Source organism: Macaca mulatta, chromosome 2 (assembly GCF_049350105.2).
Source record: "Macaca mulatta isolate MMU2019108-1 chromosome 2, T2T-MMU8v2.0, whole genome shotgun sequence".
NCBI lineage: Eukaryota > Metazoa > Chordata > Mammalia > Primates > Cercopithecidae > Macaca > Macaca mulatta.
Window position 1 is genome coordinate 41,823,875 of NC_133407.1, and position 25,220 is coordinate 41,849,094.

At 46.2% G+C, this 25,220-nt stretch overlaps 1 protein-coding gene and 1 pseudogene across 5 annotated transcripts in view; one reads left to right on the plus strand and one right to left on the minus strand.

The window, feature by feature from the left end:
- PIK3CB (phosphatidylinositol-4,5-bisphosphate 3-kinase catalytic subunit beta) overlaps positions 1-22,331 on the minus strand; it is a 187,272-nt gene extending 164,941 nt beyond the window's left edge. For all 5 annotated transcript variants that reach the window (XM_077991523.1, XM_077991521.1, XM_028843742.2 and 2 more), the window contains exon 1: positions 22,093-22,331. The gene's annotated coding sequence lies outside the window, so the exon portion shown is untranslated. The remainder of the gene's footprint in view (positions 1-22,092) is intronic.
- Positions 13,108-14,491, plus strand: LOC718057 (elongation factor 1-alpha 1 pseudogene; annotated as a pseudogene).
- Positions 22,332-25,220: the final 2,889 nt, after the last annotated feature.

Below are 25,220 nucleotides of genomic sequence, written 5' to 3' on the forward strand. Positions count from 1 at the left end.
ACAATTTAGATGGATCTTCAGGGAATTATGCTGACTGAAAAAAAAAACAGGCTAAGCATGGTGGCTCACGCCTATAATCCCAGCACTTTGGGAGGCCAAGGCAGGAAGATCACTGGAGCTCAGGAGTTTAAGACCAGCCTGGGCACTGTGGCAAAACCTTGTCTCTACAAAAACTTTAAAAAATTAGCTGGGTGTAGTGGCACATGCCTGTAAGTCCCAGCTACTTGGGAAGCTGAGGTCAGAAGACTGCTTGAGCCCAAGAGTTTGAGGCTGCAGTGAGTTATGATCATACCACTGCACTAAAGCCTGGGCAACAGGGCAAGATCGTATCTCTAAAAGAAAAAAGCCAAGCTCCTAGATGATTTCATTTATATAACATTCTTGAAATGACAAAATAATAAAGATGGAGAACAGATTAGTGGTTGCCAGAGGTTAGAGAGGGTGGAAGGGAGGTGACTGGGGATATAAAAAAGGTGGAATGAGAGATTTTTTTTTTTTTTTTTTTTGAGACAGAGTCTTGCTGTCACCCAGGCTGGAGTGCAGTGGTGCAATCTTGGCTCACTGCAACCTCCGCCTCCTGGGTTCAAGCAATTCTCCTGCCTCAACCTCCCAAGTATCTGGGACTACAAGCGGGTGCCACCACTCCTGGCTAATTTTTGTATTTTTAGTAGAGATGGGGTTTAACCATATTGGTTAAGCTGGTATTGAACTCCTGATCTCATGATCTGCCCACCTCAGCCTCCCAAAATATTGGGATTACAGGTGTGAGCCACCATGCCTGGCTTTTTTTTTTTTTGACAGAAAGTCTCACTCTGTCACCTAGCCTGGAATACAATGGTGTCATCTCGGCTCACTGCAACCCCCAACTCCCAGGTTCAAGCGATTCTCCTGCCTCAGCCTTCCAAGTAGCTGGGACTGTACTCATGCGCCACCATGCCCGGCTAATTTTTTGTTTTTTAGAAGATACAGGGTTTCACCATGTTGGCCAGGCTGGTCTTGAACTCCTCACATCAGGTGATCCACCTACCTCAGCCTCCCAAAGTGCTGGGATTACAGGTGTGAGCCACCACGCCCAGCCAGAATGAGAGACTCTTGTAATGGAACTATTGTGACTTTATTGTGGTGGTGGTCACTCAAATCTATATATATAATAAAACTGAATGACCTAAATACACACTGAAATAAGTGAATATAAAACTGGTGAAATTTTTGTAAGATATATGAACTATATCCAAGTCAATTTTGTGGCTGTGGTATCTTTCCATAGTTATGCAAGATGTTACCATTGGAATATTATGGGTAAAGGATAATGGATTCCTCTGTATTATTTTTTACAACTGCATGTGAATCTACAATTATCCCAAAATAAGAAAAAAACATTTTTTTAGTGTTGTCTAGAACCGAACATCATTCCTTTTTAGGAGGTGCTATAATTCTACCAATGCTATTTAGGACCACATCAGCTTTTCTGTCAAGAGAATCCCTCTGCTCTAACACAGCATTTCGTACTCACAGACTATGGTTCACCCAGACAGTTTAGACACACTTAAGTAATACCATTCCCAAAGATTTAAACAACCTCAGAGTCAATGCTAAGTTAGCTTGTTCAAGCTAAATGTTTCTAAGACCAAAGTCTTTCTTCAGTTTAATTCACACATGATTAAGGGCCTCCTGTATTTTTTTTTTTTTTTTTTTTTTTTTTGAGAATGTCTCACTCTGTTGCCCAGGCTGGAGTGCAGTGGCATGATCTTGGCTCACTGCAAGCTCCGCCTCCCAGGTTCACACCACTCTCCTGCCTCAGCCTCCTGAGTAGCTGGGACTACAGGTGCTGCCACCACGCCCAGCTAATTTTTTGTATTTTTAGGAGGGTTTCACCGTGTTAGCCAGGACAATCGTTTGTTAGCCAGGACAGTCTCGATCTCCTGACCTCATGAGCCTCCCGCCTCAGCCTCCCAAAGTGCTGGGATTACAGACGTGAGCCACCGCGCCCAGCCGATTAAGGACCTACTCTATACCAGGCATTATGTTAAGTATTTTAGTGGTCGTGGTGGCAGAAATTAAATTATACGAGACATTACAAGAGATGATTCCTCACCCTCAGGTGGGGTAAACAATTAGATACCAGCATTCCAAAGAAATGGGGTAAAAGCTAACAAAGGTGTAAGATACACAAGTGGGGCCCTTACCACAACCTAAATGGTTTGGAGGAGGAATACACCTGGGCTGAAAAAGGCTGAATTAAGAGCCAAGTTGGGGATAGGGAAAGGAGCAGAAAGCTTTCTCAATGTGGATTCTATACTAACAGCTCTACATGAATCAACACATGATGAGATGATGAGATACAATCCCATCTATCCCATTTTTAAGAGGACATGGAGGGACAGAAAGAAAAGACAACTTGCCCAAGATCACATGACTAATAACTATAAACTCAAACAGTCTGGTTCCAAGACAGTAATAGAAAGATTGAGTTGGGTGGATGCAGTGGCTCATGTATGTAATCCCAGCACTTTGGGAAGCCAAGGCAGGAGGATTACTTGAAATCAGGAGTTCGAGACCACCCTGACCAAAATGGTGAAACCACGTCTCTACTAAAAATACAAAAATTAGCCAGGTGTGGTGGTGAGTGCCTATAATCCCAGCTACTTGGGAGGTTAAGGCAGGAGAATCACTTGAAGCTGGGAGGGGGAGGTTGCAGTGAGCTGAGGTCACACCACTGCACTCCAGCCTAGGTAACAGAGTGAGACCATCTCAAAAAAAAAAAAAAATTGAGTCTTGGATTTCAATATCAGCCTTTGGAAGACCAGGGCTATTTCACTCCTGTTCTTTATTCCTCTCTCCTTAAATATCTCTTCCCTTTACTTTTTCTAGCTCTCTCTAGATTTCCCCAACCCTTCACCTTCCTTCCTCCACTCAACGGTTATCCTTTGTCTCTGTCTCCACACATATGTTCCAAAGGTTGATCTCGAATTTGGCCATATTAAACTAGTCAAAACCACACAGGCATGGCTCACATCTGTAATCCCAGCACTTTGGGAGGCCAAGGTGGGCAGATCACTTGAGCTCAGGAATTCTAGATCAGCCTGGGCAACATGGCAAAATCCCATCGCTACAAAAAATACAAAAATTAGTCTGGTGTGGTGGTGTATTCCTGCAGTCCCAGCTACTCTGGAGGCTGAGGTGGGAGGATGCCTTGAGCTCAGGAGGCAGAGGTTGCAGTGAGCCAAGATCGTGCCACTACACTCCAGCCTGGGTGACAGAACCAGATCCTGTCTCAAAAAAAAAAAAACTAGTCAAAACTGTAACAAAAGATTACAAACTCTTAATGCCTGGTGTTACAAAAGAAAAAAAAAAAAGAAAAATCATTAAAAAAAGATTAGAAACAATTTAAACATCCATTCATATATAAATACAGAAAAAAAGTTACATTGACACAATACAAAGCAGTCCAGAAAAAAAGAATAAAGCAGTTCTACACCTACAGATACATGGTATCGAATATATTAAGTGATAAGTGAAGACATAGAATAATGAGCATGCTATGCTGCCATTTGTGAGTGGGGGTTTACATGTATATATTGATAAATTATTCATAAATACACAGGTTATCTCTAAAACATACAGTAGTAGTACACAGTATACAGGAGGACATGTGCAGGTTACATGCAACTACTACACCACTTTATCTAAGAGACTTGAGCACCCATGGATTTTGATGTCCACAGGGAATCCTGGAACCAATCCTTCACAGATACCGAGAGATAAACTGCATTCAAATAAATAATTATGCACTTAGCCTGGTGCCTGCACAAAGAAATCCTCAATACATGGCAGCAACTGCTCCTCTTCTTAGGTATTTTTCACTCACACACACACACTCAGTGGTAATCTGTTTACATATTTGAATAAAGTAGTTAAAAACCACAAGGTGGGTGGGGTGCAATGGCTCATGCCTGTAATCCCAGCACTTTTGGAGACCAAGGCAGATGGAACACTTGAGCTCAGTAGCTCGATACCAGCCTGGGCAATGTGGCGAAACCCCTATCTCTACAAAAAATACAAATATTAGCCAGGCATAGTGGCGCATGCCTGTGGTACCAGCTATATGGGAGGCTGAGGTGGGAGGACTGTTTGAGCACAGGAGGTTGTAGCTGTAGTGAGCCTGGGCAACAGAGTGAGACCCTGTCTCTAAAAAGTAAACAAAGTAAAATAAAAAACCAGCCGGGCGTGGTGGCTCACGCCTATAATCCCAGCACTTTGGGAGAATGAGGCAGGCGGATCACCTGAGGTCAGGAGCTCAAGACCAGCCTGGCCAACATGGTGAAACCCCATCTCTACTAAAAATACAAAAATTAACGGGGCATGGTGGCAGGCGCCTGTAATCCCAGCTACTCAGGAGGCTGAGGCAGGAGAATTGCTTGAACCCAGGAGGCCAGAGGTTGCGGTGAGTCAAGATTGCGCCATTGCACTCTAGTCTGGGGACGAGAGCGAGACTTTGTCTCAAAAATAAACAAATAAATAAATAAAAATTTTAAAAATAAAAAACAAAAACCACAAGGTGACAGTTTCACTGGAGATTGTCAGTTAATTGCTAGTAACAATGAGTCTACCCTCACTGTGAAGTCACCAAATGGTATCAAGAATTCTGAGTTTGTTCACCTCATGTGGGTGGGCAGATGATGTACCATAATAGGACCAATCCATGGCTAATATTACAGAGAATTAAGTACACAAAAAATCATTCTGAAAAAGATCTAAACCTTAGAGGTCCTATTTATTTCCCTATTTTCAGCACAACTTAAAAGCATAGTAATTGGCCGGGAGCCGTGGCTCACGCCTATAATCCCAGCACTTTGGGAGGCCAAGGCAGGTGGATCACTGGAGGTCAGGAGTTCAAGACCAGCCTGACCAACATGGAGAAGCCCCATCTCTACTAAAAATACAAAAAAAATTAGCCGGGCCTGGTGGCACATGCCTGTAATCCCAGCTACTTGGGAGGCTGAGGCAGAGGTTGCAGTGAGCTGAGATCACGCCATTGCACTCCAGCCTGGGCAACAAGAGCAAAACGTCATCTTGAAAAAAAAAGCAGTCATTAAAGTATGCTGGTAGAGAAGAGTATTAATTAATCCTTGCAGGCACCCCTAAAACTACTGAGCCAAAAACACAACCAGGTAAAGAGGCAATGCAGCAACATAAAACATAGATGCTAGTAGGCTGGTGGCCCAATTCAAACTTTGAGGCTAAGGGAACTCACAAGTAAAATTCATTACTTTATATAAATAAAGCACTGGGCAAGAATGAACAGGAAGTAAAAGGTATACGATCTAGAAAGGGAGAAAGGTACACTAACACAAAAAACTATTAGCTAGGCACAGTGGCTTGTGTCTCCTGAGTCACCAGAGGCTGAAGTGGGAGGTTCACTTGAACTCTGGAGTTTGAGGCTGCAGTGAGCTATGACTTCGCCACTGCACTCCGGCCTGGACAACAGAATGAGATCCCATCTCTAAAAAGGAAAACAAAAGCTATTAAATAACTGAGCTTAAGTCAAGATGGGGCTGGGCATGGTGGTACATGCCCGTAGTTCCAGCTACTCAGGAGGCTGAGGTGGGAGCTATCGATAGCTTGAGCCTAGGGGTTCAAGTCTAGCCTAGGTAACAGAGCAAGACTCTGTCTCTATTTAAAATAATAGTCAAGATGGAAACTCTTATTTAGTGATTCAGTTTGACCAGAGAATAAAATCATGGAGGTCCTGACTTCATGACTCCCTATTATTCATTGCCTCCAGCCTCCACACAGCCATGCAGCCATCTCCATCCTGGAATTCTCTTGCTCAAAACCCAATATGCTCCTAAATGTCTAAAATCTAACTCCTCTGCCTGGCAGTCAGGCAGAAACAAAGAACTGTGTCATCAAGTTATGGCTCCAGCTCATTTACTCACTGTGTGACCTTGGGAAAGTTCCCTTAACTTCCTTTTTCTTATTTGTAAAACAAGATGGTTTAACTATATGCTCTTTAATGTCCATTTCAGCTATAAATTCCACTTGTTCAAGCAACTCTACAGCTCATAATGCCTCAGCTTTTGTTCTAGTCAAACAACTCTGCAAGAGCCTTCCCACAGCCTACAAGGTGCTGCATGGACTCTACCTCCCTTTTCGGCTCATCTTACACCCTTATCCTATACACCTCTCTGCCTCACTCTCTCCTCTCAGGCTAGAATGGCCTCCTTCTGGTTCCTCCAAAAGGCCAGGCTCCCTCCTGCTAAAGAGCCTTACCACATGCTGCACCCCCACATCCCAGCAGTCTTTCACCTTCAGCCATGTTGGACCCAATGCTTCCTTTTTTAAAATAATAAATATTTCATAACATCCCTTTACCATTTGAAACAAAATGTATACATAATACAAACTAAACAAAATTAGTTACACATATGTTTATGTTATATAGAGTCTTAACTGTAATATAAAGGAGAAATAAAAGGAATGTAACTTAGCACAAAATTATATATATATGCTAATTGTAAATGCTCTGGTACAACTACATTATAAGTCATAAAAAGGTAGTCAAACCTTGAACCTAAACTTAAAATTACTGAATATCACACCTGCAAAGGCAGACTGATGTGCACATATTGCCTTAGTGATTAAACATCACTACCGGGCCGGCTGCGGTGGCTCACGCCTGTAATCCAGGTACTTTGAGAGGCCAAGGTGGGTGGATCACAAGGTCTGGAGACGGAGACCATCCTGGCTAACATGGTGAAACCCCGTCTCTACTAAAAATACAAAAATTAGCCAGGCATGGTGGCACATGCCTGTAGTACCAGCTACTCAGGAGGCTGAGGCAGAAGAATCGCTTGAACCCAGGAGGCAGAGGTTGCGGTGAGCCGAGATCGCGTCATTGACCTCCAGCCTGGGTGACAGAGCAAGACTCCATTCCCAAAAAAAAAAAAATCACTACCAACATATGCCACTGGTGACATAAATTTTAGAAAGATAACTCTTGGTAAAGTTCTGAACAAACCAAAGCATAATCTCTTCTAGATTTCCAAAGAAGGTGAATTCTGGGAAAACTGAATATTAAAACTATGCCATTTTTATATTTTGTTTATGTGTAAAATGAAGTTAGGATTTAGGCTAATGGTTCCAACCTGGGCTATACATTAGAATAAGAAGGAAATTTTTAAACAATACTGATGCTGAGGTATCATCTCAAAGACTTTTACGTAATTCGTATGAGTTACAGCCTCATCATCTTTTAAAAACTTCCCAAGTAGGCCAGGAATGGTGTGGCTCACACCTGTAATCCCAACACTTTGGGAGGCCAAGGCGGGCAGATCACTTGAGGCCAGGAGTTTGAGACCAACCTGGACAACATGGCGAAACCCCATTTTCACTAAAAATACAAAAATTAGCTGGGCATGGTCACAAGTGTCTATAGTCTCGAGCTACTTGGGTGGCCGAGGCAGGAGAATCGCTTGAACCCGAGGCAGAAGCCGCAGTGAGCTGAGATTGCGTCACTGCACTCCAGCCAAAGCAACAGAGCGAGACTCTGTCTCAATCAATCAATCAATCAATAAAACCTTCTCAAGTGATTTTAATGTGTAGCTAGAGTTGAGATCCACTGTTACGGACCAAAACAAATAGGTGTTCACCTATGTGAAGTGGAAATTTATGATCTTACAGGACACAAAACAAATATTTGCTTTGCAAGACTGTTGCACACTCTATATTACTAAGGCTAACATGACTGGCCTTTGCACACTAAATACTAATACATCCCCCAATAACTGTAGAAGCTAAAATCATCCCCTGCTCTCATTTCTGAAAGTCCCTAAACATCAGTCCCAACCCCAGATGTGAAACACTGACCTACATAATTTACCCTTCACATTTCAATTCAAACATCACCTCCACTAGGAAACCTTCCCTAAACCTCCAGACCACATCAGAATTTCCTGTTAACAATATTATTACATTACTCATTAATAGGAATAAATGTAATAACAATGATAGCATTCCCCACATGTTGTAACCACACCTTTGTGGTTTGTTTTGTTTTTTTTTTTTTTTTGAGACAGAGTTTCCCCCTTGTTGCCCAGGCTGGAGTGCAATGGCACAACCTCAGCTCACCGCAACCTCTGCCTCCCGGGTTTGAGCCATTCTCCTGCCTCAGCCTCCCAAGTAGCTGGGATTACAGGCATGCGCCACCACACTGGTCTAATTTTGTATTTTTAGCAGAGACAGGGTTTCTCCATGTTGGCCAGGTGGTCTCAAACTCCTGGCCTCAGGTGATCCACCCACCTCGGCCTCCCAAAGTGCTGAGATTAAAGGCGTGAGCCACTGCACCTGGCACCTTTGTGGTTTTTTAACCTAACTGATTTATGTGGTAAAATGATTTCACATCAGTACATGAACACTTTCTTCATTGTTTATTTATTATAAACAATATGCAACAAATAGCCTTCACCATACATCATTTTCCACACATGTGAGTATACCAATAGGATAATGCCTACAGAAAGAATTAATGGGGGCCAGGTGCGGTGGCTCACGCCTGTAATCCCAGCACTTTGGGAGCCCGAGGGAGGCGGATCATGAGGTCAGGAGATCAAGACCATCCTGACCAAATGGCGAAACCCCGTCTCTACTAAAAATACAAAAGTTAGCTGGGCATGGTGGTGCATGCCTGTAATCCCAGCTACTAGGGAGGCTGAGGCAGGAGATCTCTTGAACCCAGGAGTCAGAGGTTGCAGTGAGCTGAGATTGTGCCATGCACTCCAGCCTGGCGACAGATCGAGACTCCGTCTCAAAAAAAAAAAAAGAATTAATGGTCAGGGCCGAGCAGGGTGGCTCATACCTACAATCCCAGCACTTTAGGAGGCCGAAGTGGGTGGCTCACTTGAGGGTCAGGAGCCACTGTACCATCACGTACAAATTACAGAGATATTAGACAATACTTGTGAGCAAAATGAAGACCTGAAATCCAGAAGCTCCTCAGTTAGAAAAAATATTAATAGCCTGCGCGTGGTGGCTCATGTCTGTAATCCCAGCACTTTGGGAGGCCAAGGTGGGCGGATCATCTGAGGTCAGGAAGTCAAGACCAGCCAGGCCAACATGGTGAAACCCCACGTCTGCTAAAAACACAAAAATTAGTCAGGAGTGGTGGCAGGCACCTGTAATCCCGGCTACTTGGGAGGCTGATGCAGGAGAATCGCTTGAACCTGGGAGGCAGAGGTTGCAGTGAGCCGAGATCGTGTCACTGCACTCCAGCTTGGGCAACAGAGTGAGACTCCATCTCAAAAAATAAAAATAAAATAAAAATTTAAAAAGGAAAAACATTAATAATGGAATGGTGGGTAAAGGTGCACATCAAGAGTTAAGACAACTTGGTCAGGTGCTTTGGTTCACGCCTGTAATCCCAGCACTTTGGGAGGCTGAGGCCGGCAGATCACTCAAGCCCAGAAGTTTGAGACTAGCCTGAGCAACATGGCAAAATCTTTCTCCACGAAAAATACAAAAAGCAGCCAGACATGGTAGCACAGGCTTATAATCCCAGATACTGGGGAGGCTCACTTGAGCTCAGGAGGTCCACACTACAGAGAGCCAAGATGGTGCCACTGCACTCCAGCCTGGGTGACAGAGCAAGACCCTGTCTCCAGAAAAAAAAAAAAAAAAGAATTCCAGTTGGTTATCCCCAGGAACTCTCGCTCAAAATTTAAGAGGAATGATAACTATTTAGCTCATAAATATGGAACTTAACTTTTGAAAATATATAACTAGGCCAGGTACGGTGGCTCCTGCCTATAATCCCAGCACTTTGGGAGGCTGAGGCAGGCAGATCACAAGGTCAGGAAGGGCAGATCATGAGGTCAGGAGTTCGAGACCAGCCTGGCCAATATGGTGAAACCCCATCTCTACTAAAAAATACAAAAATTAGCTGGGTGTGGTGGTGCACACCTGTAGCTCCAGCTTCTCGGGAGGCTGAGGCAAGAGAACAGCTGGAACCCAGGAGGCAGAGGTTGCAGTGAGCCAAGTTCACGTGACTGTACTCCAGCCTGGGCAACACAGTAAGACTCTGTCTCAAAAATAAAAGAAAAAGAAAATATTTAACTGCAGCCAGGTATGGTGGCTCAACACTTTGGGAGGCTGAGGTGGGTGGATCACCTGAGGTCAGGAGTTCGAGACCAGCCTGGCCAACATGGTGAAACCTCATCTCTACTACAAATCCAAAAATCAGCCGGGTGTGTGGCATGCGCCTGTAATCCCAGCTACTTGGGAGGCTGAGGCAGGAGAATCGGCTTGAACCCAGGAGGTGGAGGTCGCAGTGAGCCGAGATCGCGCCACTGCACTCCAGCCTGGGATACAGAGTGAGACTCCATCTTAAAAAAAAAAGAAAAGAAAGAAAAAATATATATATATAACTGCAAAAAAACCTTTCAGTTAACAAACTACATTTTTTTTTCAGATAACACAATGGCAGCAATTTGAAATGGTTTATGAAGCTACAAGAAAACACTGACTTTAGCCGGGCGCGGTGGCTCACGCCTGTAATCCCAGCACTTAGGGAGGCCGAGACGGGCGGATCACAAGGTCAGGAGATCGAGACCAGCCTGACTAACACGGTGAAACCCCGTCTCTACCAAAAAAAAATACAAAAAACTAGCCGGGCGAGGTGGCAGGCGCCTGTAGTCCCAGTTACTCGGGAGGCTGAGGCAGGAGAATGGCGTGAACCCGGGAGGCGGAGCTTGCAGTGAGCTGAGATCCGGCCACTGCACTCCAGCCTGGGTGACAGAGCGAGACTCTGTCTCAAAAAAAAAAAAAAAAAAAAAAGAAAACACTGACTTTAAGAGTATCTAAATACAACACCTGCCCGTGATCCCAGCTATTCTGGAGGCTGAGGTGGGAGGATCGCTTGAGCCCAGGAGTTACAGGCCAGCTGGGCAACACAGCAAGACTCTGTCCCTAAAACAAAAAATAAAAATAAATACAAGGCCTATACTAAATCAAGAATAAACAATTTTAAGTGACCATATTTCAACTATTTAATGAAATATGACCACTTAAAATAGTTATTGTCTAACTACGAACACGTAACTTGTCAGATGTAATAGTAGACTGGCTACAGAAAAAAAAAAAGCAACGGCCGGGCAAGGTGGCTCACACCTGAAATCCCAGTACTTTGGGAGGCAGAGGCGGGCAGATCATGAGGTCAGGAGATGGAGACTATCCTGGACAACATAGTGAAACCCCGTTTCTACTAAAAATACAAAAATTAGCTGAGCGTGGTGGCGCATGCCTGTAATGGAGGCTGAGGCAGCAGAATCACTTAAACCAGGGAGTCAGAGGTTGGAGCTGAGATGGTGCCACTGCACTCCAGCCTGGCAACAGAGCAGGCTCTGTCTCAAAAAACAGTAATTAAAAAAATTTTAGGCCGGGCGCGGTGGCTCAAGCCTGTAATCCCAGCACTTTGGGAGGCCGAGACGGGCGGATCACGAGGTCAGGAGATCGAGACCATCCTGGTTAATACGGTGAAACCCCGTCTCTACTAAAAAGTACAAAAAAACTAGCCGGGCGAGGTGGCAGGCGCCTGTAGTCCCAGCTACTTGGGAGGCTGAGGCAGGAGAATGGCGTGAACCAGGGAGGCGGAGCTTGCAGTGAGCTGAGATCTGGCCACTGCACTCCAGCCTGGGCGACAGAGCGAGACTCCATCTCAAAAAAAAAAAAAAAAAAAAAAAAATTTTTTAAATAAAAAAACTATCAATAGGCTAACTTATTAAACAAACAGTAAAGGAAAACTCTAAATTGGATTATATTTATAATTCTGATAATCTGAAATACTGATTACTTAAATCACAAAAGCTCAATCATTTAAGCAAGTAAAGTACAAATGTATCAAAATGGAGTTTGACCTCTTGTTGACAGTTACCAATGACTCAGCAGGTAAGGAATTCACGGAATTCACGTCTTCAAGGTCTAGAAAGCATTGTAGCTAAACCACCCAGTTAATACCAAATCATCTGCTGGTTGATTTATCTAACTCCTTCTTCCATCTTTCCTCAGCTTCACAACTGCCATTACTTCTAAGTGGCAGGAGAAGGAGATAAATGTGAAATCAGTAAATATTATAAATTAGTTATTAGAAATAAAAGAAAAAACTGGTCAGGAATGTGGTTAAACTGTAGTTTAAAATAAAGCCTTTGGATTACCCATGGATTTAGTTTAATCCATATAATCCTCCCCCTACAGGCATGGATAATCAGGATCACATTTCCCTTGAGGGCAAATCAGCATGTGCCTGGTGGTCTCCCGAATGCCTGAAGCACCAGAAGACAAACTACAGGACCACGGATGCTGTCCTTCTTGGGTCTGCACTAGGGAGAATTCTGAGTGCAGACCTACCTCTAGCAATACTGTAATATAGGAGATGACTGTTGCGATTAACATTCTTGATTCTAGCAATAAGCTAGCTACTCCCAGTTAAAGGGTCAACCTCATGTGATCTGCTAAACATCTGAGGAGCTGTTAAAAGAAAATAAGGAGATATGGCCAGGCTTTGGGGCTCACGCCTGTAATCCCAACACTTCGGAGGCCGAGGCAGGCAGACCCACCTGAGGTTGGGAGTTTGAGACCAGAAGAATCGCTTGAACCCAGGAGGCGGAGGTTGCACTGAGCTGAGATCACGCCATTGCACTCCAGCCTGGGCAACAAGAGCGAAACTCCACCTCAAAAAAAAAAAAGAAAGAAAGAAAAGAAATGAAGGAGTTATACATTCTCAGGGAGAAGGGGGGTCAAAAAGAAAGATCCTAGGCTGGGTGCCATGACTCACACCTGTAATCCCAGCTCTTTGGGAGGCCAAGGCAGGCAGATCACTTGAGCTCAGGAGTTTGAGAACAGCCTGGGCAACATGGTGAAACCCTGCCTCTACAAAATGCCACACACAAAAAAAAAAATTAGCCGGGCATAGTGGTGCATGCCTGTACTCCCAGTAGTCAGGAGGCTGGAAGGATCACTTGAACCTGGGGAGGTCAAGGCTGCAGTGGGCCATGATTGCACCACTGCACTCCAATCTGGGTGACAGAGTGAGACTCTGTCAAAAAAAAAAAAAGATTTGAGAAGGCAGCTACGGAGATGGGAAAGGACTCCTTCAAGTATGCCTGGGTGGGTCTTAGATAAACTGAAAGCTGAGTATGAACATGGTATCACCACTGATATCTCCCTATGAAAATATGAGAACAACAAGTATTACGTGACTATCACTGATGCTCCAGAAGACAGAGACCTTATCAATAACATGATAATAGGGACATCTCAGGCTGACTGCTGTTCTGATTGTTGCAGCTGGTGTTGGAGAATTTAAAGCTAGTATCCCCAGAAATGGGCAGACCTTTCGGCATGCCCTTCTGGCTTATACGCTGAGTGTGAAGCAACTAATTGTTGGTGTTAACAAAATGGATTCCACTGAGCCATCCTACAGCCAATAGAGATATAAGGAAATCATTAAGGAAGTCAGCACTTACATTAAGAAAACTGGCTACAACCCTGATACAGTAGCATTTATGCAAACTTCTGGTAGGAATAGTGACAACATGCTGAAGCCAAGTGATAATATGCCTTGGTTCATGGGATAGAAAGTCGCCTATGAAGATGGCAATGCCAGGGGAACAATGCTGCTCAAAGCTCTGGACTGCATCCTACTAGCAACTCATCCAACTGACAGACCCTTGCATCTGTCTCTCCAGGATGTCTACAAAACTGGTGGTATTGGTACTGTGCCTATAGGCCAAGTGGAGACTAGTGTTCTCAAACCTGGAATGGTGGTCACCTTTGCTCCAGTCAATGTTACAACTGAAGCAGTCTGTTGAAATGCACCATTAAGCTTTGGGTGAAGCTCTTCCTGCAGACAATGTGGACTTTAATGTTAAGAATGTGTCTGTCAAAGATGTTCATCATGGCAATGTTGCTGGTGACAGCAAAAATGACCCACCAATGGAAGCAGCTGGCTTCACTGCTCAAGTAATTATCCTGAACCATCCAGGCCAAATCAGTGCTGGCTATGCCACTGTACTGGATTGTCACATAGCTCACATTGCTTGCAAGTTTGCTGACCTGATGAAAAAAGATTGATCACCATTCTGGTAAGAAGCTGGAAGATGGCCCTAAATTCTCAAAGTCTGGTGATGCTTCCATAGTTGATATGGTTCCTGGCAAGCCAATGTATGTTGAGAGCTTCTAGGACTGTCCTCCTCTGGGTCATTTTGCTGCTCATGATATGAAACGGAGAGTTGCTGTGGGTGTCATCAAAGCAGCGGACAACAAGGCTGCTGGAGCTGGCAAGGTCACCAAGTCTGCCCAGAAAGCTCAGAAGGCTAAATGAATATTATCCCTAATACCTGCCACCTCAGTCTTAATCGGTGGTGGAAGAACAGCCTCAGAACTGTTTGTTTCAATCAGCCATTTAGGTTTAATAGTAAATGACTGGTTAACGATAACAATGCACCGTAAACCCTTCAGAAGAAAAGGAGAATGTGTTATGGACCATTTTGGGTTTCTGTTTTTTGTTTTTTTTGGAATGTGGCAGTTTTAAATTACTAGCTTTTGAAATCAGTAGTTTTTAATGGAAACAACTGGACCAAAAATTGGTCACAGAATTTTGAGATCCATCAAAGCAAAGTTATTGAGAAAAAAAAAAGACATATGGTAACTCTAAACCAAATAGTTCAGAGCATACATACACATACATTCTTACAACATATACACTCTCTCCCACACGCATGCAACGAGAGGGTCTCAGATTCAAAAACTAAGTTGTCTAATTAAACTAAAAATTCCTGGACAGGTGCAGTGGCTTACGCCTGTAATCTCAGCACTTTGGGAGGCCAAGGCGGGTGGATTACGAGGTCAGGAGATCGAGACCATCCTGGCTAATACCGTAAAACACCATCTCTACTAAAAAACTACAAAAAAAATTAGCTGGGCGTGGTGGTGGGCACCTGTAATCCCAGCTACTCAGGAGGCTGAGGCAGGAGAATGGCGTGAACCTGGGAGGCGGAGCTTTCAGTGAGCTGAGATCGCACCACTGCACTCCAGCCTGGGCAATAGAGCGAGACTCAGTCTCAAAAAAAAAGGTACCCGATAGAATAGTAACTCTAGGGTCTCTGGTTACTCTCTAATTTGCCCAAATCTGGAACCAAAAAAAGGGGGAATGCGTTCAGAATACACATTGTACATTCAATCAAAAGATTTTATAACTAATTTCATTCCTACATTTATTCACTCAACATTAACTAAATTTTCCAGGCATTGTTCTGGTTCCTAAAAATACTCCAGGGAAGACAAGGTCCCTGCCATCATGGAGCTTATATTATATTGGAGGAAAAAGACCATAAATAAATGAACAAGAAAATAAGCAAGCTGGGAGAGGCGAAATGTGCCTAAAGCTACTGGGGAGGCTGAGGAAGGAGGATCACTTGATACCAGAAGTTCAAGGCTGTAGTGCCCTATGATACCACTTGTGAATGGCCACTGAACTCCAGCTTGGGAAACATAAGGAGACCCCGCCTCTAAAAAAATGTTTTTTTTTTCTGGGATGGAGTTTCACTCTTGTTGCCCAGGCTGGAGTGCAATGGTGCAACTTGGCTCACTGCAGACTCCGCCTCCCATGTTCAAGCGATTCTCCTGCTTCAGCCTCCAGAGTAGCTGGGATTACAGGCACATGCCACCATGCCCAGCTAATTTTTTTTTTTTTTTTTGTATTTTTAGTAGAGATGGGTTTCGCCATGTTGGCAAGGCTGGTCTCGAACTCCTGACCTTAGGTGATCCGCCCACCTCGGCCTCCCAAAGTTCTGGAATTACAAGCGTGAGCCACCGTGTCCAGCCAAATTTATTTATATATATATATTTTTTAGCACTCAGATTATGACAGATAAAACAAAAATTTAATAAAAAAAATAAAGGCTGAGATGGGTGGATTGCTTCAGCCTACGAGTTCAAGACCCTTGAGAAACATAGCAAGATCCCATCTCTATTTTAAAAATAAAATAAAATAAAAATAAACAATAATTCGCTGGCGTGCAGATAAAGTTTGGGATTTACTTTAGGGTAATGAAAATCCACTGGAACAGAATAAGTAAAAATCACTCTGACTGCTGTGTGAAAAATAGAGTAAGAACAGAGGCAAGGAGACCAGTTAGGAAGGCACTACCCAGGAAGAACTGGGGTAGTGGGAATAAAAATAAAATGAAAATAAACATATGTAGGATATATTTTGGAAGTAAAATTCAGTGTCCTCAAGGACTGGCTGTGTGTACAGTGAGGGAGGAGGAGACAAAGGGATAAATTGAACATAACCACTATATTTTACACTCAAACCGGATGGGAAGTGGGGCAGAGGGGTGCTATTATGACATGGAAACTACTAGAGTTAGCCGGGCGTGGTGGCTTGCGCCTATAATCCCAGCTACTTGGGAGGCTAAGACAGGAAAATCGCTTGAACCCAGGAGGCGGAGGTTGTAGTGAGGCGGAGATTGCAGTGAGCTGAGATCGCACCACTGCACTCCAGCCTGGGTGACAGAGCAAGACTCCCTCTGGCTTGCTGGGGCGAGGGGAAAAGAAAAGCGCTGGCCAGGCTCGGTGGCTCACGCCTGTAATCACCAGCACTTTGGGAGGCCAAGGCAGGCAGATCACAAGGTCAGGAGTTTGAGACCAGCCTGACCAATATAGTGAAACCTGTCTCTACTAAAAATACAAAAATTAGCCGGGAGTGGTGGTGCGCGCCTGTAATCCCAGCTACGCAGGAAGTTGAGGCAGGAAAATCCCTTGAACCCGGGAGGCGGGGGTTGCAGTGAACCAGGATGGCGCCACCGCACTCCAGATTGGGCGACAGAGCTAGACTCCGTCTCAGAAAAAAAAAAACCTGGGCACGGTAGCTCACACCTGTAATCCCAGCACTTTGGAAGGCCAAGGTGGGCAGATCACTTGAGCCCAGGAGTTCGACACCAGCCTGGCCAACATAGTGAAACCCATATTTCTACTAAAAATACAAAAATTAGAGGGACATGGTGGTGGGTGCCTGTAATCCCAGCTACTAGGGAGGCTGAGGCAGGAGAACCGCTGTAACAGGAAGGCGGGGGTTGCAGTGAGCCGAGATCGCGCCACTGCACTCCAGCCTGGGCAACAACAGCAACACTCCGGGAGGGGAGAGGAAGGAGAGGAAGGAGAGACAGAAAGGAAAGAAAGAAAGAAAACTGCTAGGGAAGGAACAGGAACGGGAATCAAGAGCTCCACGTGAACCTGTTACATTGAAAGATGCCTAAAAACAGACGAAATGAAGAGGTCATGTAGGCAGGCAGAAGACTGAAGTTCAGGACTAGAGATAAAAATCTGAGAGGCAACAGCACTTGAACAACAATTTACTTACTTTTAGTTTTTCTACTAAAAATAAATAAACCACAGGACAGGACAACATGAGATCATTCAGGAAGAATACAGGTGATCTGAAGAAAGGAATAGGGACATGTCGGAAGCCCTGGGACATTAGAATGTTTTGAACTCAACAAGAGAAGGAAAAGTCAAGAGAGTGAACAGGAGGAAAGCCATAAAACTCGAGTATCCTAGAAGGTTCCTTTATATAATGCGATTTTCTAGTACACCACCACAACCAGCCCCTGCCCACCACACAGTCATCCAAATTCTGTAAATTATAAAAAGGGGGCCAGGCGCGGTAGCTCACCCCTGTAACCCCAGCACTTTGGGAGGACGAGGTGGGCGGATCACCTGAGGTCGGGAGTTCCAGACCAGTCTGGCCAATATGGTGAAATGCCGTCTCCACTAAAAATACAAAAAATTAGCCAGGCGTGGTGGCGCACGCCTGTAATCCTAGATACTCGAGAGGCTGAGGCAGAATTGCTTAAACCCAGGAAGCGGAGGTCACAGCGAGCCAAGATGGCGCCACTGCACTCCAGCCTTAACGACAGAGCACGACTTCCGTCTCAAATCGGGGCGGGGCGCGGTGGCTCACGCCTGCAATCCCAGCATTTTCGGAGACCAAGGCGAGTGGATCACGAGGTCAGGAAATCAAGACCACCCTGACTAAGATGGTGAAACCCCGTCTCTACTGAAAAAAATACAAAAAATTAGCCGGGCGTGGTGGCCGGCGCCTGTCGTCCCAGGTACTGGGGAGGCTGAGGCAGGAAAATGGCGTGAACCCGGGAGGCGGAGCTTGCAGTGAGCCGAGATCGCGCCACTGCACTCCAGCCTGGGCGACAGAGTGAGACTCCGTCTCTAAATAAACAAAACAAAATAAAATAAAATAAAATAAAATAAAATAAAAAATAGTGCCGGGCGTGGTGGTTCACGCCTGTAATCCCAGCACTTTGGAAGGCTGAGGCGGCAGGATAACCTGAGGTCAGGAGTTCAAGACCAGCCTGGCCACCAACATGGAGAAACCCCGCTCTACCAAAAATACAAAAAATTAGCTGGGCATGGTGGCAGCCGCCTGTAATCCCAACGACTTGCGAAACTGAGGCAGGAGAATTGCTTGAACCCGGGAGGCAAAGGTTGCAGTGAGCAGAGATCGCGCATTGCACTCCAGCCTGGGCAACAAGAGCAAAACTCCGTCTCAAAAAAAATAAATAAATAAATAGCCGGCCCGGTGCGGTGGCTCACGCCTGTAATCCCAGCACCAGCACTTTGGGAAGCCGAGGCGGGCGGATCACGAGGTCAGTAGATCGAGACCATCCTGGCTAACACGGTGAAACCCCGTCTCTACTGAAAATACAAAAAATTAGCCGGGCACTGTGGCGGGCGCCTGTAGTCCCAGCTACTTAGGAGGCTTAGGCAGGAAAATGGCGTGAACCTGGGAGGCGGAGCTTGCAGTAAGCCGAGATCGCGCCACTGCACTCCAGCCTGGGCGGAGCGAGACTCCGTCTCAAATAAATAAATAAATAAATAAATAAATAAATAAATAATAAAATATAAAATATAAAATAAATAAATTATTTACTTATTGGGGCCGGGCACAGTGGCTCACACCTGTAAACCCAGCACTTTGGGAGGCCAAGACGGGAAGATCATGAAGTCAAAAGATTGAGACCATCCTGGCCAACATGGTGAAACCCCATCTCTACTAAAAATACAAAAAGTAGCTGGGTGTGGTGGTGTGCACCTGTAGTCCCAGCTAATTTGGAGGCTGAGGCAGGAGAATCCCTGGAACCCGGGAGGTCACAGTGAGCGGAGATCATGCAATTGCACTCCAGCCTGGTGACAGAGCGAGACTCTGTCTCAAAACAAACAAACAAAACAGAGGCCCGTAAGACTGGGTAACATCCCCACAGCCCCAGCTGTTTTTACCCAGGTTGAGGCCTAAAACCAAGAGGTGACTTCTGACTCCCAGCCTTTTCACAGTAGCTAGCAGTAGTTCTACTGTTGAGTCCAACAGTCTAAGCTAGACAACCGGGAAAACCTCAAGAAAGAACATAATTTAGACTACAGTGTTCGTTTTTAACTTTTTTCCATATAGTTGGCTGACATTCACAAAGCAAGTTGAAGCAAAAGCCTTTATGGATGAGTCTCTAAGAACACCAAGAAAGATAGGCAAGAGGTGAAAAATGACAAATCAAAACCCAACTTGATTTTCAACACTTCTAAAAAACACTCCGAAGGTGGTGGACTCAGGGTGTGAATCAGTGGTGTAAACTAGATTTTTGTTTAAGTCATTTCGGCTTTAGTGAATACAATCTGTTTAAACCTTTAAGATTTTCACTTTTGGCTGGTGGCTGTGGTTCATGCCTGTAATCCCAGCATTTTGGGAGGCCAAGGCTGGCAGATCATTTGGGCCCAGTGGATCATTTGAGCCCAGGAGATCAAGACCAGGTTGGCCAACATGGCGAAACCTCCTCTCTACCAAAAATACAAAGACGGGGCGGTGCGCAGTGGCTTCCGCCTGTAATCCCAGCACTCTGGGAGACCGAGGCAGGAGGATCAGCTGAGGTTGGGAGTTCGAGACCACCCCGACCAACATGGAGAACCCCGTCTCTACTAAAAAAAAAAATAAAAAATAAAAAAATTCAAAATTAGCGGGGTGTGGGGCACATGCCTGTAATCCCAGCTAGTCGGGAGGCTAAGGCAGGGGAATCGCTTCAACCCGGGAGGTAGACATTGAGTGAGCCGGAGATCGCGTCATTGCACTCCAGCTTACACAACAAAAGGGAAACTTCGTCTCAAGAAAAAAAAAATAAAAAATGAAAGATTGGCTGGGCCCGGTGGCACGCGCCTGTAGCCTTAGCTACTAGGGAGGCTGAGGCAGGAGGATCGATTGAACCCGGGAGGCTGAGGTTGCAGTGAGACAGGATGGTGACACTGCACTCCAGCCTGGGCGACAGGGCAACACCCTGTCTCAAAAAACAATTGAAAAAAAAAAGAAGGATTCGGTCTCAAAAAGATTTTTTTTTTTCTTTTTGAGACAGGTTATTGCTCTGTTGCCCAGGCTGGAGTCCAGTGGTGCCATCTCGGCTCACTGCAACCTCCGCCTGCCGGGTTCAAGGGATTCTCCTGCCTCAGCCTCCCAAGTAGTTGGGATTACAGGTGCCCGCCACGGCGCCCTCCACCAGGCCACACCCCACCACGCCCGGCTAATTGTTGTGTCTTTGGTAGAGACGGGTTTCGCCATGTTGCTCGGGCTGGTGTCGAACTCCTGGGCTCAAGCGATCCGCCCGCCTCAGCCTCCCAAAGTGCTGGGATTATAGGCGTGAGCCAAAGGGCCCTGTCTGAAAAAAGATTGTACTTTCTTCCATACCTGGATTCTGAAACTGGGCTAAGATCCTTATCTGACCACCCTTTCCGGTGCTAAATTATTATGACTTAAACAGTTCTGCTTTTACCATAAAATCTTACAATGTAGCATGAAAATCCCCAAATGATTAATGATCTGCTGAGACCTCTGACTCGTTGGAGATAATTTTATTACGAATCTTATCTCCAAACTTCCATTCAGTGCTTCAAAATAAGTACTCATCTTATTTAATTATCATGACTTCACCAGACAGTCACACTGCCCACAATGATGTTTACAAAAGCACTTGTCACTCCCTTTGGATGTAGCAATGCAGAAAAAAAGAGTCTGTTTCCATACTCTTCGTGTGTTTATACTCTGTAACAAGTGGCAGAGTTCAAGCGTCACTTGAGATGAAACAGCAAAGCACTTTAAGTTTATGTCCCACCATCTTTCATCCTAAGCGAATCCCGAATTCGCTTGGTTTCATTTCAGCAGTAATTCCCACTCAGTATCTGAGACAGGCTTCCAATTCAGCCCCTGCGGGAAAAGAGACTGCAGGATTCTAGTAAAGAGACTATAGGATTCTATTTCGGCCACTGCGAGGTAACAGGCTCCAATATTAAGCAACTCCAGTATCGGTTATTGCAACACCAGAGCAGATCGGAAATAAATGTGCCCCCAAACGCACGCCAGCAGCCAGGAATTAGCAACAGCTAACACGAGATGCTGCAGCAGGGATATCATTTACTTAGCACTTGTTCAGTTATGCCTAACCTCAAAACAACCGTATGGTGTATGTATTATTATTTCCATTTAACACAACAGGATATTTTGGTCCAACGCCCCAGGACTGGTCAGCTTCGGCGTTGGGATTCGAAAACACGTTCGTAACCTAATAACCCTGGGTCCACGCCTCTGAAATACACTTCTGCGCAAAAAGGCACCTGAGGGTCGGGAAGTTCCGGAGATGTCCGCATATACACGCGACGCCGTCTCTCCACAGAGACGCCCATCAGGAACGGGACCCAAAGCGCCAGTGGCCCGGGACGCCCGGCAGTGTCTCTGCCGCCCGGGGGCCGGGGGGCGCCACTCACCTTGGAGAGCCCCGGGCGGGCCGCAACCAAGCCAGGCGCCCCCACCGGCCGGCAGGCGGTTATCCTCCAAGCTGCCAGGAAGCGCGGTGCGACCACAAGAGTCGCCAGCACCGCAGGTAGCAGCAAGCTAGAGCGCACCGCCAGCCCGCCCGGGGGCACCGCAGCCGGCGCCGCGACCCAGCCGCCCCTCAGCCGCGCCGCATCCGGGTCCCGCGCCGCCGCACTCACCTGCCTGGCGCTCCGCCGCCGCCGCCGCCTGCTACTATTCCAAGTGCGCGGTCAGCAGCCCAGGCCGCCGCAACCGCTCCGCTCCGGCGCCCCCATCCCTGCCTCTCTCGATCCACCTCCCGCCTGCCCCGCGCACCACTACACTCGCCCGCCTCCCACTGCCATGGCCCGCTCCGCCGCAGCAGCCGCACAGGCCGACGGAGCACGCGCGCGCCGCCGCCGTACCCGCGCCCGTGTGCGCGCGCGCGAGCCTCTCAGGCCGTCATCCCAGCAGCCCCCGCCCCGCCCTGCACCGCCCTCGGGCCAATCCCGGGCCCCGCGGTGGCGGCGGCGGCAGCTGGGCTGGCAGGGCGTGGGGAGAGGCCTCACTGCCTATCCCTCTCCCGCTGCCAGCCGGGCTGCGACGCTGCTGCACGGCCCTTCCTAACTCTCTGCGTCTCCCAGAGGACTGCGGAATAGGGAATCCCCGACAAGCCGCCTTCAGGAGAGACCCATCGCCCGCTGCGCCTTCCATAACCTCCTCCCGAGAGACTCCTCTGTTCCTAGGTTCCTTGCTAGCCTTTTCTTCCCAGTCCTTCTCCCTGTTCTGCGACATGGACTGACTCCTGAATTCTTGGACGCAGCACTTATTTTTTTCCCGCTACCCGTCGTGGTCTTTTACTCCCTTTGTGGGGATAGGGCGCTAGCTCGGCTGCCTCACAGCTGACCCTTCAGTCCCTATACTGTGAATGGTTGTTTCAAGGGAAAAGTCCAGCGTTTCAAGCCCAAGATTCTTGTTCTTTGTTCAATTTTGCAATAACAGCACCTAACATTTGTCTGCAGAGCCTTAAACTTTACCCCTTTTTGCCTACCTTGTCTCCTGTTACCTATGACCTCAACCACGAAATATCGCAGTCCTCTTTCTGGTGGGACACTTAAATTTTACTTACCGAGAACCAACATTTTAACCCACTCCAACGCTACTATATTCTAACGTAATGCTCCTATGTTACCCTGGACAAATAGTTGAGTAGTCAGGGATAAAATCTAGAAGTACAATATAATAAAAAGCAAACGTGACAAATCAATTAAGTGACAAACCAATAGTTTATTTGAGAAATGATCCTAGTTTTTTTTTTATTTTGGTTTGTTTTATTTATTTATTATTTATTTATTTTGAATTAGAGTTTTGCTGCTGTTGCCCAGGCTGGAGTGCAATGGCACGATCTTGGCTCACCGCAACTTCCGCCTCTCTGGTTCAAGCGATTCTCCTGCCTCAACCTTCCTGAGTAGCTGGGATTACAGGCATGCGCCACCACGCCCGGCTAATTTTGTATTTTTAGTAGAGACGGGTTTTCTCCACGTTGGTCAGGGTGGTCTCGAACTCCCGACCTCAGGTGATCCGCCCGCCTCGGCCTCCCAAAGTGCTGGGATTACAGACACGAGCCACCGCGCCCGGCCAATGATCCTGGTTTTAATTGACTTTCCATTTAAAGCAAGAACATTCAAAAATAAATTCCAGAAGAGGCTGGGAGTGGTGGCTCACACCTGTAATACCAACACTTTAGGAGGCCCAAGTGGACAGATCACTTGAGCCCAGGAGTTCAAACCCAGCCTGGGCAATATAGCGAGACTAACAAAAGTGACGTGAGTGTGGTGATGTGCATCTGTTGTCCCAGCTATTTGGGAGGCTGAGGTGGGAGGATCACATGAGCCTGGGAAGTCGAGGCTGGTGTTACTCGAGATAGTGCAATAGCGCCACTGCACTCCAGCCTGGGAAATAGAGCAAGACCCTGTCTGGGAAGAAGAAAAGAAAAAAAAAAATCCAGAATTTAAAAATACAAAAATTTACAAAGCAAAAACTTAAGAGGAAAAAAAAATTTTTTTTGAGACAGAGTCTCATTGTGTTGCCCAGGCTGGAGTGCAGTGGCACCATCTCAGCTCATGGCAACCTCCACCTCCCAGGTTCAAGCAATTCTCCTGCCTCAGCCTCCAGAGTAGCTGGGATTACAGGTGTCCACCACCACACACGCCTAATTGTTTTTTTTTTCTTTTTTGAGACGGAGTCTTGCTCTGTCGCCAGGCTGGAGTACAGTGACACGATCTCAGCTCACTGCAACTTCCGCCTCCTGAGTTCAAGGGATTCCCCTGCCTCAGCCTCTCGAGTAGCTGGGACTACAGGTGCGCACCACCACGCCCAGCTAATTTTTCGTATTTTAGTAGAAACGGGGTTTCACTGTGTTGGCCAGGATGGTCTCCATATCTTGACTTGGTAATCTGCCTGCCTCAGCCTCCCAAAAGTGCTGGGATTACTGGCCAGTGAGGCAGAAATTTAAAGCAAGACAGGAAGCCTAGAACTATTATAAAAAAAAAAAAGAAAAATATTTGCCTATAAATATTTTGAAGTTTTTGCATGACCTCACAGTGACAAGTTTTGAAAAAGAAAAAACACAATAGGTTGGGCATGATGGCTCACACCTGTAATCCTGACACTTTGGGAGGCCGAGGCAGGTGAATCACCTGAGGCCGGGAGTTCAAGACCAGCCTGGCCAATATGGTAAAACCTCGTCTCTACTAAAAATACAAAAATTAGCCGGGAGTGGTGGTGTAGGCCTGTGAGCCCATCTACTCGGGAGGCTGAGGCGGGATAATCGTTTGAACCCAGGAGGCAGAGGTTGCAGTGAGCCAAGATTATGCCACTGCACTCCAGCCTGGGCAACAGTGCAAGACTCTGTCTCAAAAATAAATAAATAAATAATAGAAATGCATGGCCGGGTGCTGTGGCTCACGCCTATAATCCCACACTTTGAGAGGCAGAAGCGGGTGGATCACCTGAGGTCTGGAGTTCGAGACCAGCCTGACCAACATGGTGAAACCTTGTCTCTACTAAAAATACAAAAACTAGCCGACCATGGTGGCGGGCACCTGTAGTGCCAGCTACTCAGGAGGCTGAGACAGAATTGCTTGAACCCAGGAGATGGAGGTTGCAGTGAGCCAACATGGTGCCACTGCACTCCATGCTGGGCGACGGAGCTAGACTCCATCTCAAAAACGGGAAAAAAAATTAATTAATTAATTAAATTAAAATCCATTTATAGAACCTCTTTTATGTTAGAGATATAATGTGTTGGCCAGGTGTGGTGGCTCAC